This window comes from Macaca fascicularis, chromosome 18 (assembly GCF_037993035.2).
Source record: "Macaca fascicularis isolate 582-1 chromosome 18, T2T-MFA8v1.1".
NCBI classification, from domain to species: Eukaryota; Metazoa; Chordata; class Mammalia; order Primates; family Cercopithecidae; genus Macaca; species Macaca fascicularis.
Window position 1 is genome coordinate 40033656 of NC_088392.1, and position 17244 is coordinate 40050899.

The 17244-nt window shown below is 45.4% G+C and overlaps 1 long non-coding RNA gene across 4 annotated transcripts in view; it reads right to left on the reverse strand.

The window, feature by feature from the left end:
* LOC102129152 (uncharacterized) overlaps nucleotides 1–17244 on the reverse strand; it is a 128528-nt gene that overhangs the window by 55267 nt on the left and 56017 nt on the right. For all 4 annotated transcript variants that reach the window (XR_010582848.2, XR_001486816.4, XR_012427069.1 and 1 more), the window contains exon 3: nucleotides 1879–1972. This is a non-coding gene — a long non-coding RNA (uncharacterized lncRNA). The remainder of the gene's footprint in view (nucleotides 1–1878; nucleotides 1973–17244) is intronic.

Here is a 17244-nt window from a genome sequence, read left to right on the forward strand (position 1 = left end):
CTTCTGCACAGCAAAAGAAACTACCATCAGAGTGAACAGGCAACCTACAGAATGGGAGAAACTTTTTGCAATCTACTCATCAGATAAAGGGCTAATATCCAGAACCTATAAAGAACTCAATCAAATTTACAAGGAAAAAACAAACAACCCCATCAAAAAGTGGGCAAAGGATATGAACAGACATTTCTCAAAAGAAGACATTCATACAGCCAACAGACACATGAAAAAATGCTCATCATCACTGGCCATCAGAGAAATGCAAATCAAAACCACAATGAGATACCATCTCACACCAGTTAGAATGGCGATCATTAAAAAGTCAGGAAACAACAGGTGCTGGAGAGGATGTGGAGAAATAGGAACACTTTTACACTGTTGGTGGGATTGTAAACTAGTTCAACCATTATGGAAAACAGTATGGCGATTCCTCAAGGATCTAGAACTAGATGTACCATATGACCCAGCCATCCCATTACTGGGTATATACCCAAAGGATTATAAATTATGCTGCTGTAAAGACACATGCACACGTATGTTTATTGCAGCACTATTCACAATAGCAAAGACTTGGAATCAACCCAAATGTCCATCAGTGACAGATTGGATTAAGAAAATGTGGCACATATACACCATGGAATACTATGCAGCCATCAAAAAGGATGAGTTTGTGTCCTTTGTAGGGACATGGATGCAGCTGGAAACCATCATTCTTAGCAAACTATCACAAGAACAGAAAACCAAACACCGCATGTTCTCACTCATAGGTGGGAACTGAACAATGAGATCACTTGGACTCAGGAAGGGGAACATCACACACCGGGGCCTATAATGGGGAGGGGGGAGGGGGGAGGGATTGCACATATACACCATGGAATACTATGCAGCCGTAAAAAAGGATGAGTTCATGTCCTTTGTAGGGACATGGATGCAGCTGGAAACCATCATTCTCAGCAAACTATCGCAAGAACAGAAAACCAAATACCACATGTTCTCACTCATAGGTGGGAACTGAACAATGAGATCACTTGGACACAGGAAGGGGAACATCACACACCGGGTCCTATTGTGGGGAGGGGATGGTGGGGAGAGATAGCATTAGGAGATATACCTAATGTAAATGACGAGTTAATGGGTGCAGCACACCAACATGGCACATGTATACATATGTAAGAAACCTGCACGTTGTGCACATGTACCCTAGAACTTAAAGTATAATAAAAAACAAACAAACAAACAAAAAAACACCAAGATCTTCATCAGTGGTAGTACTGAACACAGGTGCAGTTTCAACCACGGCTTCCTAATGTGTTGTATCCATTTGCAGTCCTAACAGTAGAATGTGAAATCGCTCATATTTTCTAGACCTTTCCTACACTTGGTTTTATCACTGTGTTTATTCTTTGCCAATCTAAAACTGTTCCAATACAATGTAAAATTTAAATTTAAATAAAATGTGCATTTTGCTGATTAATGTAAGTTGGAATGTCGTTTTCTTTTCATAGTTCTTGGGCAATTATATTTCTTTTCTCAGATTTACACAGTCCTGTCCTCCCAATTTTTCAATATGCTCATTTAATTCTTACTGAAAAGTAAGTGCACATTTTATAACAGGAGTATTATAACCCTTTGTTTTTTTTTTTCTTTTTGTAGAATTTTACAAAATCTTTGTGGCTGGTCTTTCCACTCTGATTTTAGTGATAGTCTTGATTTGTTTGTTTTTTTAAAAAAAAACACTACGCTGCAGTTTTAAATCTCTATATAGACAAATCTTCCATCTGTGACTTGACAGAAAAGAAGACAGATGTGTGTGAACAGATGGAGGGGAGCCGGGGTGGATTGGGCAGAGGATCTCATGGCCCTGTGCAGAGTGGAGCTCACCTGTGAATTCTGACAGGTAATCCCAGCCACAGTCCAATAACTGCTGGCAACGGTGAACAAAGGAAAGCTTCTGTGCCTCAGGTGAAACAGGATTCTAGAAAAAGTTAATGAAAGGGATAACCAAGTAAGTAGCAAATACGCTTATGCTAAATAGATGTCTGAAGCCACAGACTTTAATATTTGGAGCAAAAGACAAAATATTAAAAACTCAGGTAAATGGACTCTATTTTTTACTAAAAAAGTTTGAAAATATCCCTGTGAAAAGGACCCCACAAAGCCTCTTCGCTATTCTCACCCATCAATTCCTCTTCCAGAAATTTCACAGGAAGTCATATATTTTGTATCTCAAATGAGAACAGGAAAGAATGATAAATAACCAAAATACCAGGAAACCAGCTTCTGTAATCTGAGGGGCAAAATAGTCTCCAAGAATAATGTCCAAGCCCCCCAGGGAAGACAATTTCTCTCCAAGTAGCTGGAACATGGAACGAACCCTCTGTACAAGGCAACTTTGTATTTCTAAAGACTCTAAGGCCAGTAAGAGGTGACAAAACTCATGGCAGAGCAGCCTGTATTTGGAGCAGTTTCATTTATCGAGGGTTTTGGATGTGCAAGAGCTTGCTAGGTTAGGGCAGCTGTGTTTGAGGACAGTGTGCTGGAAGGAAAGCAGATGAACTATAGGAGAAAGCCTGAACTTCATCAGCCCCAGACCCCATATAACAGCCAACCTACAAGCCACAGCATTGCATTGAGAGCCTGCACTTTCCCGGGTGTACTAGTTTTCTATTGCTGTGTAACAATGACGGCAAACTCAGTGTTTAAAACAACACACACATAGATTATCTCCTAGCTTCCGCGGATCAGAACTCTGAATACAGCTTAATTCTTCTGCTCAGGATCTCACAGGGCTGCAATTCAATTACCCTGTTGGTCGGTGCTGTGGTGGTTTCACCTGAAGCTGTGGTCCCTTCCAATTTCCTGTGTTTGTTGGTAGAATTCAGTTTCTTGTGGCTGTATGACTGACACCCTCAGCTCCTAAAGGTCACTCATAGTTCCTGGCTGTGTGGCCCTCTCCGTAGGCAGTTTACAGCAGAGCAATTTACTGCTTCAAGACCAGTGGGAGAATCTCTCTAGCACATGCTAGCAAGAGGGAGCTACCTATATGTGTTATGTAGGTATATCTTGTTCTCTTTCCCACTCTGTATCCTGTGACATAATCATGGGGGTGGCATCCCATCTACTTTGCCACATTCTGATGGTTAGAAGCAAGTGACAGGTCTTTACGCGCCAAAGGAAAGGATTATCCAGGGCATGAACATGGGCCCCCCCCCCATAGTGTCCATCCATCACATCAGGCTTGTGATCCCCTAACCCAGAGTTTCCCAAGGGGTGTACCTGAAACACTAATCCCGTAACAATTTTTTTTTAATGGTATCTGAGTCGTACAAGTTTGGAATTGGTGCATGTTCTCTCCACCTCTTGGAGATTCAAAATACACATTAGCATATTAAAGGTACTGAGACTTTCTGGGAATCAATTATGACTGTGCTCAGCAGAAAAAAAAAAAAAAACTTTGATGATAATGCCTTCAAATGTTGAGTTTTTAAAAAAAGACAAGAAGCTCCAAGAGAGAAAGTTGCTGGCCTGGATTCAATGGGTCAGTCATGTTCGGGCAGATGTCATTGTGATTTTCTTGGCTTTCCCTCATAGTCACCACGAGGGCTGCCTCTGTTCTAGCCATCATGTTTGTATTTATAGCACACGGGACGAGGAAGGAAAATGCCAAGTTGGTCCTCTCGGTTTCATTTATCATGAAAATATAAGGCTTTTCAGAAACTTTCAACTTCTGCTTCTATCTCATGGTTAGAACAGGATCATGTGGCTGCAAGGAAGACTCATGTTCCTATCTGTGAGGAATACTATGGGAGTAAATATTTAACAATTCTTGCATTGATGGTAAGAAATGGCAAGGGAGATAGGGGTTGAGAGAGCCTTTAGGGGTAGCCAATTATCAGTGTCTGCTTCATGAAGTCTTAAATATGTTTAAATTTTCCATATGATGCTCTAATATGTAACCTCAGAGCCACACCTTCAACAACTTTGCTGTAGTCAGAATGTCTTGGAGTGACAGAACCAAGAAAACTAAACTCCTAACTCTTTGGCCTGGACATCTGACACTAAAGTCTTCTCTGGTTCCTCTCATTCTTGAGAATAGCTCTAGGCTCAACCATGGGGTGAAGGGTGAGCCTCTTGGATGCTTCAACTCATCAGATGTCAGCTGTGCACGGCCACAAGCTTAAAAGGATAGCCTTCTGCCCTCTCAACTTTGAAACCCCAAGACCCAGAAAACTGCTAGCCCAGCATCCCTCCCTTTCATGCCACAGCCAAGAAAGGCTCCTCGGCCAAGAACCACACCTTGTCACTGGGAAGGGCTCAAGAAAAGTCACTGGGCAGGAAAGAGACCCCAGAGTTCATCCGTCTGGTTTCTAATAATAAGTTCTTTTCAAACTCTCCCTTTCCTTTATTTCCGTTTCCCAGTTTCTCTCTCACTTCTTCTTCTGACCCAAAATGGGTGTCAAGGAGTCTCTCTAGTCCCTTTCCTGGTTTTACATCTTCAACAAGATTGATTGACGTTCCTTTATCTCCTCTAGCTTTGCTTGGCATTTTGGCTGTTGACTGCAAAGTGGAGTCTGTGGAGTACTCTTGGCATGTTTCAAATGGTTACTGATTTTCAGGTATTATCAGTGTGATGGGGCAACATGGTCTTGTAGAAAGAGAACTGGATGGGATGTTCAGCTCCATTTTAACCAGTAGTGGGACTATCGGCAAGTCAACGAGAAAAACCTTTGCATTACAAAGGGGATGGGGGGAGTGGATCCTGGTTCTCCACCCCATGCAGGATTCCAACAGGAAGTTACCAGTCTAAGAGAGCATTTCCGGAGGCAGCAGACTGCACTTGGGAAAACTTGCCATTGTAAGAAAGGTCGGTGCTCTTAGGGTCAACATTTTGCAGCCTGAGCTCAAGGGCCCACCATCCTCATCCTCAGAAAGAAAAGGCTTCCAAAGGTCAGAGCGCTTGCCCATAATTACACTGATCAGAGCCCAGGTTTTTGGTTCTCTATTAATTTCTTTTTTGATCACCATTCTCCATCCATGGGAAGGGTTCATGTATTCATTCCTACACACTAACTCACTGACTTATTCAACATCTATTTATTTATTGAATGCCTGCTGAATAACTCTATAAGCTATAAGTTAGTCCTAAGGGACTGACAATTCAGAGAGGAGACATCTGTGCTGCCAATAACAACACAATCTAATAACGACTGTGATGTTGGGGTAGCAGGTAGCTTATGAGTCGTTTGTGTGGTTGAGCAGGGGTTGTCCACTTGGGCTAGGCCTTCCAGAAGGGCCTTGATAGCATCTCTGGGGACAAATGATGTCATTCTAAACAGAACCCTCAATGGGCAATAGTGCTGAGCACTGTTGACTGATGGCAGGGGAATGGACTATTCTGTTTGGCAGAGTGTCCCTGGGCTTGGCCCTGCAGAGCCTCCTATTTTCTCAATTTCACACTTTCTTGTCATTAGGTCCCCCTCCTCACCCTTCTCTCCACAGACTGTATGAAGGATTGTGGGAACATAAGAGGAGGAATACATGGGTCTCCCAGGAAGGAGCAGAAGGTTCCAGAAGTAGCACTCTGCGTAAAGTGTGAGAACAAGAAGTCACCCTGACGGTGACAAGAAGGAGGCCTGGTGGGGTGTGGTGGCTCATGCCTGTGATCCCAGCCCTTTGGGAGGCTGAAGTGGGTGGATCGCTTGAGCTTAGGTATTTGAGACCAGCCTGAGCAATATGGTGAAACCCCATCTCTACAAAAACATACAAAAAATTAGCTGGGCATGGTGGTGTCTGCCTGTAGTCCCAGATACTTGGGAGGCTGAGGTGGGAGGAGGATCACCTGAGCCTGGGAGGTCGAGGCTGTGGTGAGCCATGATCATGCTACTGCACTCCAACCTAGGCGACAGAGCAAGACCCTGCGAAAGAAAGAAAGAAAGAAAGAAAGGAAAGAAAGAAAGAGAGAAAGAGAGAAAGAGAGAGAGAGAGAAAGAAAGAGAGAGAGAGAGAAAGAAAGAGAGAAAAAAGAAAGAAAGAAAAGAAAGAAAGAAAAAGAAAAAGAAAGAAAGAAAAGAAAGAAAGAAAGAAAGAAAGAAAGAAAGAAAGAAAGAAAGAAAGAAAGAAAGAAAGAAAGAAAAAAAGAAAAGAAAAAAAGAAAGGTCTTCCTAGGAGAGGGAGCAGCATTGCAGAGACATGGAGGAGGAGAAGGTTAATGTGTTCTGAGAATAGCAAACAGTTTAGTAATGCCCAGGCACCAGGGGCTGTAGGGCTGGGTGGAGCAGGAATGCAGGAGGGAGGCTGAGCAGCTCATCCAGGGTCATATCAAGGGTCTAATGAAGTCTCCCTATATCTGGTCCTATCTCAGTTTTCTGAGCCCAACAAAGTACACGTAATCCTTTCTTATTCTCCGTTTAGAAATCATTAGGTGTATAAACACAAACACCAAAGCCCCAAAATATACATTTTAGAATACTCATCTCTTCTCCAAGCTAAAAAAAACCCAAGGTGGCCCATATGGCCGAATGGCCCTGAGCTCATCCCCCGAGGAACTGATCCAAGCTTCTCTACAGGAGCTACTGTGCACAGGCAAGAACTAGCCTGTGGGGAAGGAAGCCAAACAGCCAGTCAGCTAAGCAAGGTCAACAAAGACTGGGGTAAAGCAGTCATTGCTCAGTAGTGTCTCGCCTCCAGCCTCACGCTCATCATTCAGAAGCCTGTTCCAGTGTCCCCTCCCCTTCATAGCTCCCTTACCTCCCCAGACTGAATTCCTTCTTCCTAGGTATGTTTCTGGACCTTGCATGGACTTGCATAAGTACACATATCACTGTGTGTTATGGTTCACTTAATAACATGTTCTGAGTCTATAAATTCCTTGAAACCAGGAACTATGTCCTAATAATCTTTCTCTCACACAGTGTAACAGGGGGCTTGGTATACAGTAGAAATTCAATAAATATTTATTCAACTAGGCTGAACTTTAGGGTCTGGCAAGAGATGCATTGGATGACTATGATGATCAAAAGAACCATGGCTGAAGAATAGGAGTGGAAAATAATTACAGGGGGATGGCCAATTTGGCACCCCAGTGCCAAAGCTACAAAGAGAGAAAATCTGACTCAAATTCCTTATATGAAAAGAATTTCTCACGACTAGAAAGTCCCAGGAGAACTTCAGGTGAAGCTTGATCTGGGAGCTCAAACAATATTACCGGAATTCAGTCTGTGTCTCCTGCGTTTGCCCTCTGGGCTGTCTTTATTTTCTGTCTCTATGTGGGGCAAGAGTTGCATGGCAGGTCCAGGCCCTCACTGTCCTGGTTTGTGCACAGCTAGAAAGAACACGTGCCCTACTCTCAGTAATACAGGAAAAGTGGCATTGATCATCACCAGCTCTGCTGAAATACTTTCCACCCGGAACCAATCACAGCAGCCAGGGGAGGGGATATTCTGATTTTATAGCTGTAAGATAAAGATGATGGCCAGTCTGCAAGTACTGTGCTCATGGCAAATCATGTAATTCACTCTCTGGTACAAACGGGCCCCCTGCGAGTTTACGCAGAGGACTGGTTCAAGAGTCATTATCAGGCACCCCAGCTTTGCCTGTGATTAGCATGTGAACAGGGCAAGTCACTTCACACAACTTCCCAGACTTCAATCTCCTTTTCTATGAAATGAAGTTGCTGCATTGCGGATCTCTGTGGGACCCTCTCCAGTGAATTCTCTTGGAAAGATTACCTGCCAAGCTCTACCCTTCCAGCAACGGCACCCTGGAGGCCTGTCTGCCCTAGTTCCTACCCTTGCCCTAGCAGCTCCTCTGGCCATTCCCACCTCCAGCTGCAGGTGTCTAACCACAGATGTCACCTGAGCCTGGAGCCTGGGCATCTGGGTTTGGGTTTCTGTCCTGGATTCCAGGAGTCACTGCCCACCCCAAAGGCCTCGGGCCCTGAGGAGTGCAGAACTTCCAGATGAAGGAGGCTTTATTTACACAGCACCTACACTGAACCACTGGAAAAGTGTCTGAGATGTTTCTGACTCAGGAGCAGGCTGAGGGAGTGCAGTAAGTTTGAGAATGTCAGATTTGATCCAGGAAGACACCAGACCATGGGAGGCAGCAACACGCAACAAGCTCTACTGGGTGGCACTTGGACAGTCTCCGAGGAGAGGGGGTGTCCCTCCCGGCAAGGGACCTTCCACAGCTGGCAGGCAAGACCACCACCCAGAAGGGGAGCAGGGCTAGGGCTGGGGAGCTCCTGGGGAAGAAGGGGGAATTATCTGGGTGATGTCCCTCCACAAGGTGGGGAGTCCCTGGGTCCGAGAGCTCTGAAGGGCAGCAGCGATGTGGGGTCCTTCACAGCCACGGGGTTTGTCTTATCCATGGTCAGCAGATGTTGGGATATGCAAAATAGGTGGGCTCTAAATGGCCAGAAATACAGATGCCCCCAACTTACGATGGGGCTGCCTCCTGCCAAGCCCGTCATAAGCTGGAAATGTCTAACCCCATCAAAGGTCAGAGAGCACACCGAATACCCCATCGAAGGTCGGAGAGCGCACGGAATGCCCCATGGAAGGTCGGAGAGCACACCGAATGCGCAGTGCTTTTGCACCATTGTAGAGCTGAAACATTTTTAATGGAACCATTGTAAGTCAGGGACCCTTTGTATGTTTATTTGGATGATATTCCAAGCAATTGGATGTGTAAGAATTCGAGTTTAGCACTGGCCGGCTTTGGGCTAATGGTCCTAGACTGCTGTGAATAAATGAACAAGACAGGAACATGTTAGGCCAAGCCACTGAGGCCACGCTTGGCCCATTCGTATAACAGTGAGGTGCAGCTGAGCGAGTATGTCTCCCGGATGTGGGTTCCCCACCAGCTAGGCATGTGTAGAAGCTCCTCCAGATAACATTGAAATTGTCCCCAGAAAACTCAACCCTCCAGGGCCCAAGGAAGTTCCCACTGTGATTTTCTTTCAAGGAATTAAGTAAATAATAATCCTTTAAGTATGAGTGGAACTTTATCCTTTTCAAATCCCTTTCATATTTGCTTCTTGCAACACCCTCTGAGAGAATCAGAATAGGAATGCCCCGCGCCACCGCCCTTCACAGATGGGGACATAGGCTCAGACATGTGAAAAGGACACTTGGGAACAGGAACAGGCACAGCCAGGACAGAAAGCTGGACTCCTAAACTCCTAAACTTCGGACTGCTCTATTTTGCCAAACTGCTGGGGAAGCAGCTGGAAATTGTGCTCATTGAGGGTGAGAGAGGACAGATCAAGACTAGTTTCTGTCCTGCGTTCCTGAATTGCACAGATTGACAAAGATTTCATGATCTTGGGCCGTGATCATGAGCCATTTGCTCCTTTTTTTTCTTGAGATGGAGTCTCACTCTGTCATCCAGGCTGCAATGCAGTGGCATGATCTTGGTTCATTGCAACCTCTCCCTCCTGGGTTCAAGCCATTCTCCTGCCTCAGCCTCCCGAGTAGCTGGGATTACAGGCATGCACCACCATGCCTGCCTAAGTTTTGTATCTTTAGTAGAGATGGAGTTTCACCATGTTAGCCAGGATGGTCTTGAACTCCTGACCTCAGGTGATCTGCCCACTTTGGCCTCCCAAAGTGCTAGGATTATAGGAATGAGCCACTACACCTGGCTTTTTTTTTTTTTTTTTTTTTTTAATGAAATAGGGCAGTTCTCATGGAATTTAAAGAGAAAGTGAGCTGGACATGGTGGCTCATGCCTATAATCCCAGCACTTTGGGAGGCCAAGGCAGGTGGATCACCAGGTCAGGAGCTCGGGACCATCCTGGCTAACACGGTGAAACCCCATCTCTACTAAAAATATACAAAATTAGCCAGGTGTGGTGGCACGCACCTGTAGTCCCAGCTACTCTGGCGGCTGAGGCAGGAGAATCACTTCAACCCAGGAGGCAGAGGTTGCAGTGAGCCGAGATCGCGCCACTGCACTCCAGCCTGGGTGACAGAGCAAGACTCCATCTCAAAAAAAAAAAAAAAAAAAGAAAGAAAGAAGAAAAAGAAAAAAAGAGACAAAGTAGTATCAGTGTCTTTGCTTTGCCTCCCCCACTATCTCAGCTAAACAGGTCCTGAGTCATTTAGGCGTCTCACAGATGGGGGAATGGAGGCCCATGAGAGGATGTCTCTTCCAAGGCCCAGGGCCCTGCAGTGCCTTTTCCCCATCGGGCTTGCTCCAGCCTTTGGGCCCTAGGGGGCGCCAGGGAGCCTCACTGTTCCCAGAATCTATGCTGAGAGGAGAATGTTGCCATCAAAAGCCCAGGGGAGGCCATCTTCAAGACATTGTTCTCCCAGGTCTCTGCAGCACCCCAATCCTGGGGACCTCAATATCAGAACTCAGTGTTCTAGGGGTCCAAGAGGGGCCTGGCTTCCCTGCCCCACAGGAGTTTAAGGCCCACAGGCTCCTTTTTCCAGGAATGCCTTCATTGCTCCAAAGCCCTTCACCTTCACCAGGAAATAACTCTCCAGGGTGACCCCAGACACTGCCACTGGGATGCCCCAAACTCTCTTCTGGAAGCCACTCCTCGCTCTACCGAGGCCCAAGGGTATTCACCCTGGCCCCAACTTGCTGCAGTCATGTGGTCAACCATTTCCAGAAATGTACTGGTTTGAGGACTGAAAGGTCCACGTCCCGGGAAACCCTTCTGTCCTGTGCAACCTGGGACATTGGTCACTGTATTGTCATCTCCCTCATGGTAGGTCGGCTCCAGCCTAAGGCTCAGCCTAGTTCTCGGACCCCAAGCATGGGTTTTGATTATTACTCCAAACCATGGGCCAAGTAAGAGGTTCCCTCTGCTGATCCAAAAGGGTCGGCAGGGGCCTGCCCTGTGCCCAGTTCCGCCCCTCTCCAGCCATGGAAACAGACTTAGTTATTATCTTAGCAAACAAGGAGAAACTGTGTGAGTGAAATAGGATGGTACCATTGCCTGAGTAAATAATAATAGTAACTGCATTAAGTCTCTAACAAGTGCCAGGTTCAATACTGGGAGCTTTGTGTGGACTCTTGCATCTAACCCTCACTGAAACTATGAGGTAGGTCTCTTCCATGCTGGTTCTACGGATGGAGACTTGGCAGCTCAGCAATCATCAGCTTGCCTGAGGTCACCCCGACTCTAAGGGCACAGGCACAAGCTCTTTCAATCACGTTACCCTGGCACCAGGAGACAGCGCATCTGGCTTCTCATCCCAGCTTTTTCATTAGCTAATTACATGACTTTGAGGGAGTCCCTTGGGACCCTGGAGCCTCCAATGCATTGGGTAAATGAGAGCTCTAAGCAAGGTGCTCTCCAAAGTCCTTTTGGGGGTAGCTTAGTGATAGAACATGGGCCCTGGGCTGAGATAGGGCTCAGCTGAATGTTAGTGCTGCCACTTATGACACATGTGGACAGGGACAAGTTACTTAACCTGCCTTCACCTATAAAATCAGGAAACTATCTCCGGTCATTTGTGGTAAGGAGTAAATGAAATGAGGCACCAAAGCTGGTGTTTATTAAAACTTTTTTTTAAATGTCAGTCCTTATTGTTCCAGCTCCTGTATTTTAGGACATTGTGTCCGCCTTCCCCACCCCCTTTCCCCAAGCCCCTATAACAGATCTGTATTGCCCAGAATGCATTGTATGCAGAGCTGGAGAAAACTTCGTGGCTGGGCTTAGTGGCTCATCCTGTAATCCCAGCACTTTGGGAGGCCGAGGCAGGAGGATCACTTGAAGTCAGGAGTTTGAGACCAGCCTGGCCAACATGGTGAAACCCCATCTCTACTAAAACATACAAAAAATAGCCAGGCATGATAGTACGTGCCTATAATCCTAGCTACTAGGGAGGCTGAGGCAGGAGAATTGCTTGAACCTGGGAGGCGGAGGTTGCAGTGAGCCGAGATTACACCACTACACTCCAGCCTGGGCAAAAAGAGTGAGACTCCATCTCAAAAAAAAAAAAAAAAAAAAACAGCGATAATTTCTTGACTCCTTTTCTCAAAATGCTTCCAGAAAATGGAAAAGATGTGTCCATGGTAAACAGAGAGAGGTGGCCCGCAGAGATGGAGGGGAGCAAAAGAGTTGGCTGAGGCCTGACCCAGAAGATAGGAGCCTGTGGTCAGTCAAGTTCCAGTTGCCATGGGAGAGCTGGTAAATCCTCCCTTCTAGAATGTCAGAGCACTGACCTGCCTGCCAGGCCCAAGTCTTAAGCTCCAAACCAGGAATGAGCTGCTACTATGGAAAGTGTGATTTTTCTGCAGGATTGAGAAGCCTTCACACTTTTTAAATCACATGAGAATTGCCACCCCGGGATGGATGAGTCGGATAATTGGAACCAGGTGCAGACTTCGTGGCCTGTTCTTTATGAGGCAGACAGTCACACATATTTTGTTGGCTGTGCCATGGACTTTCTTATTTTCCTAACCTAGTCAGGACTTTCTTCCAAACTTCACAGACAGTTTCGAGAAGCCACACGCACTGCCTGCCAGGGGCTGAGCAGAAGCTGGGAGGCCACGGTGGTAGACATGTGTTCCAGTGTCACCGAGCCAGGCAATCACTGCGACCCTTGGGTCTGCTCCCTTCCAACAGGAGCAAGACTAGCTTTCTTCCAAGGGATCAGGAGATCCTCCCAGCCAATGCGAGGCTGGACCCCTGTGACTCACCCTCAGCATGTGGCTTCTCAAGCAGATTTCCCAGGACACTATAAAAGGCTGGTAGATTATTACCATCTGGTTTCATGTTCCTCCTTTTGTTAAAATTCCTAATATAAGGAAGTGTAGGTGCGGGACTGAAGGAAGCCTCACTTTACAGCCCAACCCCTACTCCCTGGCAGCTCAGCTCTTGCTGTCCCTCCAAGATGGCAAGAGACAGAAGTGTATTTCCCAGGGCCAAGTCGAAGAGCTCCTCCCTTTTCATCTCTCTTCCCTTATCAAGGGTGTTAATCTTACTGGAATTCACTTCAGTACAGCGAATGGGGCCAGAGGGTAGAGGGGAGGAAATGACCCCAAGGTGGCTTTCCTATAAACCTTCCAGGGCCCTGGGAAACTTCCTGGGGGCACTCAGCCCCTGTCACGCCCTCCAGGGACTTGTACCAGGTCCCAAATTCCCAACCCCTGGGGATGGAGACTGAGCCAGGAAAGGTGGGTTAACCGAGAAGGTAGAATGAACCCTCTTACCCCCACTCCAAGATAGACTTTTTAAATATTTTCAAATTGTTTTTAAATGTTCTTACTAGGTATATTTAGTGTGTGTTCATTCCTCTCCTCCCACCCCTAAAGCTATTATTAAATCTATGAGGTATCTGATAACTGGTTATGGATGAAAAGATTGACATAAAGGAATAAGGAAGAAATAGATATTCCCTGTATGTTATCATTCAATATCCTTTTTTTTTTTTTTTTTTTTTTGCCATTTTCTTCCCATCAGCCTTGGGTTTTAATGGTTTTTATCTACAATTTTTAAAATAATCTTTTTTAAATAATTAAAAACTAATAGCAACTTGTACACCAATGTTTATAACAGCATTATTCACAATGGCCACAAGGTGGGAGCAGCCCGAATGTCTGTTGACAGATGAATGGATAGATTAACTGCAGTCTGTCCATACGATAGATTAACTGTAGTCTGTCCATACGATAGATTAACTGTAGTCTATCCATACGATAGATTAACTGTAGTCTATCCACATGATGGATTAACTGTAGTCTATCCATATGATGGAATACTATTCAGCATTTAAAAAGAATAAGGCCTGGCGTGGTGGCTCACGTCTGTAATCCCAGCACTTTGGGAGGCTGAGGCAGGCGGACCACGAGGTCAGAAGATTGAGACCATCCTGGCTAACACAGCGAAACCTTGTCTCTACTAAAAATACACAAAATTAGCCGGGCGTGGTGGTGGGTGCCTGTGGTCCCAGCTACTCAGGAGGCTGAGGCAGGAGAATGGCGTGAACCCGGGAGGTGGAGCTTGCAGTGAACGGAGGTCACACCACTGCACTCCAGCCTGGGTGACACAGCGAGACTCTGTCTCAAAAAAAAAAAAAAAAAAGAATGATAAATTCTGATTCATGCACCACCATGGATGAACCTTAAGGACATTATGCTAAGTGAAATGAGCCAGACACAAAAGGCTAATACTGTATGATTCTGCTTATATGAGGCTCCTAGAGTAGTCATAGTTGCAGAGATAGAGGTAAAATAGAAGATACCAGGGGTTGGGGAAAGGGAGCATGGGGGAGTTATTGATTGATAAATACAGCATTTCTGTTTGGGGTGATGAAAAAGTTCTGGAGATGGATGGCAGTGATGGCTGTGGAACATTGTGAATGTCCCTCAGTGCCACTGAACTGTACACTTAAAAATGGTTAAAATGGTAAATTTTATGTTATACACATTTTACCACAGTGAAAAAAAAAATTTTTTTAAGACAAAATTATTCAGGATTCCAAGCTGGTGACAGCAGAGCATTAAACCAAGCACAGGGCTTTCTGGCTCTGGGGCCCTGACCCACGGCACAGGGCACATGCTTGTGAAGCCACCTGCCTGCACCTGGCATTGGGGACAGCAGCAAATCAGACCTGGCCCTGCCAGTGAGAAGCTGTAGATGGAACCAAACCCCGAGACTCTTCCCGACATTGGCTGGGCAGAAAGAGTTCCTGACCTGGGTTCTAAGCACAGAAGATGCTGGAATTTTGGCATGTAGCCTAACTTGTGAAACACTCTTTCCTGACACATGACATTTCATATAGGTGAGGCAACTTTTGGTATTCTTTTAAAATAGAATTGTAGAATCCTGGGTCAATCAAGGGTTCCGTCTTGGAGCTAGGTCTCATCATCACTTTCACCTCTCTGATCTTCCCTCCCGTGAAGATGAGAATCAAACAAGAAAATGCCACGTCATGGTTCCTAGATGAGCATCAGGTCAATGCAAATAGCAGCCACTGAGATCAGAATGCAAATGGCACTGAGAGGTGGTCCTGGGGTGCCACACCCTTGATGGGGTGACAACTACTGTCCACTGAGAATATGGGAGGAGGTGAGTCAGAGGGAGAAATCACTGATAAAGAACAATGCTCAACTATCGGCTGACGCCTCCCTGCTGATAACATCTCACTCTCTTGAAAAGGCTCAGAGTTTTTCTTTGCAAATTACTAGGGAAAAGGAAGAATCTCTCCACTTGTAGGCAATTTTCCCATCTCTCCTTATAAACAGAAATGTGATCACTGCCAGCCCACCCTTCTCCCCCATCCCTCTCACTGCTGTGCCCTCGCAGTGTCTAGAGTGACCGCAAGACCAAGACCGGGCAAACTCCTGGGGGCCGTCTTTGAGCCATGGCTGCGAGAGAGGGTACAGCCACATTTCAATTTCCTAGACCTTCTTTTTTAATGTGTGAAAGCTTTCCTTAAATCCTTCAGGAAAAATGGCAGTACATTAAAAAAAAAAAAAAAAAAGTCAAGAGTAAAACAATGACAGCTCTTGCCTCAAATAACTACATGCAGAAATACGTAAGTTATTCCTATAACCTAGCCACTGATGGTGGGTCGGAATAAAAATGCGGACCTGGGAGTTACTTCAATCAAATTGCTTTAATCAAATTATTTGCCCTTTGAGATCCTTCTTGTGTCAAAAAGGGATAATCCTATTTCCCAGAGGTGTTTGGATACCAAATGAAGTTTGCCATAGAAAGTCTAAGAACCCCATTGGACCCACCTTTACATAACATTGGGATCCAAGAACACCTGATGACAGCTCATCCCACACCACAGAACTGAAGCTCAGTGGCTGGTTGCGTACAGGGAGCCAGAAAGGCTTTCCTGCAAAGCTATATTTTAATCAGAATATATCTAAGTCTGTTTCCCTGCCAGGTTACCCAGCAAGATAAGTTTATCCTGTGATGTCGAGTTCGTGGCCCCATGGTTTGACAAGTGCTACCTTAAAGAAAGGGCAGGGCTGAGCACCATGGCCATATTGTCTTTGCTGTAATTTACTTTAAAATGCTGTGGTATAAACAGTACGATGTATCCATGTGAAAATAGCTTATATATTTACTTGCTCAGAATAGGTAATACATTTACATGGTAAAACCATCAAAACAATATGAAATGTATTACAGTGAAAAGTCTTGTTTCCACTACTACCCCTATTGGCCCTATTTCCAATCCTCTTTTCTACCCCTACCCTGATCCCCAGAGGTAACTTACTAGTTTCCTGCGTATCTGTCCAGAGGCTCTTTATGCAATTATAGCAAATACAAATGCAAACCATTATTCCCCTCCAGCTCCATAGAATGCAGCAAATTATTTCCTCAGATGTCTGCACCTTGATCTTTCCCTGAACCCTATATCTTGGGGTGGGGGCCGGTCTTTCTCCACCAGTTCCTGGAGAGCTTCCTTATTTGCTTACTTCAGTAGCACACTGTTCCATTGTGTGATTGCACCAAATTTTCCTTAACGAGTCTCATGAAGGTGGGCATTTTGGTTGTTTCTAGTTGTAAGATGACTTAAGTCAACATCCTGAGAGTGGCTAGTTAGCATTTGAAGCACTAACCACTTGATTTCAAAATTTAAGTCGGAGGGCTCCAGAATTAACTTATGAGGTGATAGAAGTAATTTCTAACTTTTCACTGGTGAAAAGAATGCTGATCAACGTGGTTAACTGGAAAGCTGTTACAATACCCACCACCCGTGAAAACAAGGTCTAAGAAGCCAGCCAGCCCAGCAACCCAGCCCCTCTGGAGTGCAGCCTAGAGTATGAAATCCATCTGACTCTGGGCTTGCCACTTCATGGCAGTGGGGCGGGGGCGGTCTGCCGCTGACTCACCATCAGGATGTTACTCCACCCCCTCCGAGTCCCCATCTGATGCAAGGGGCTTGATGCATGTCTGTGAGTGGGAGCATCCCTGACTTTGGAAGAACAGGTCATTTGATTGCTTTCATGTAGAATTTGGTCTAATACTTGTGCAGGGAATGACAAAAATAACTTTTTTCTCACCCATCGCTAGGTTCATGACCAATAGACCCTATAACAAAACACAGATTAACAAAAGAAAAGCATACAGATTTTCTAAATAAATGTTTTATGTGACATAGGAGATTTCAGAAAGGATAACTGAAAGGAACAGGTAAACGTGCATATTTATGCTTAGGTTTCATGAAGACTGGACAGTCATGGGCAGTATGATTAGCGGACAAAAGGGTATGATCCAATGATAATAAGCTGGGGGAACTTAGCAGGGCCTATCTGTTCAGATTCTTC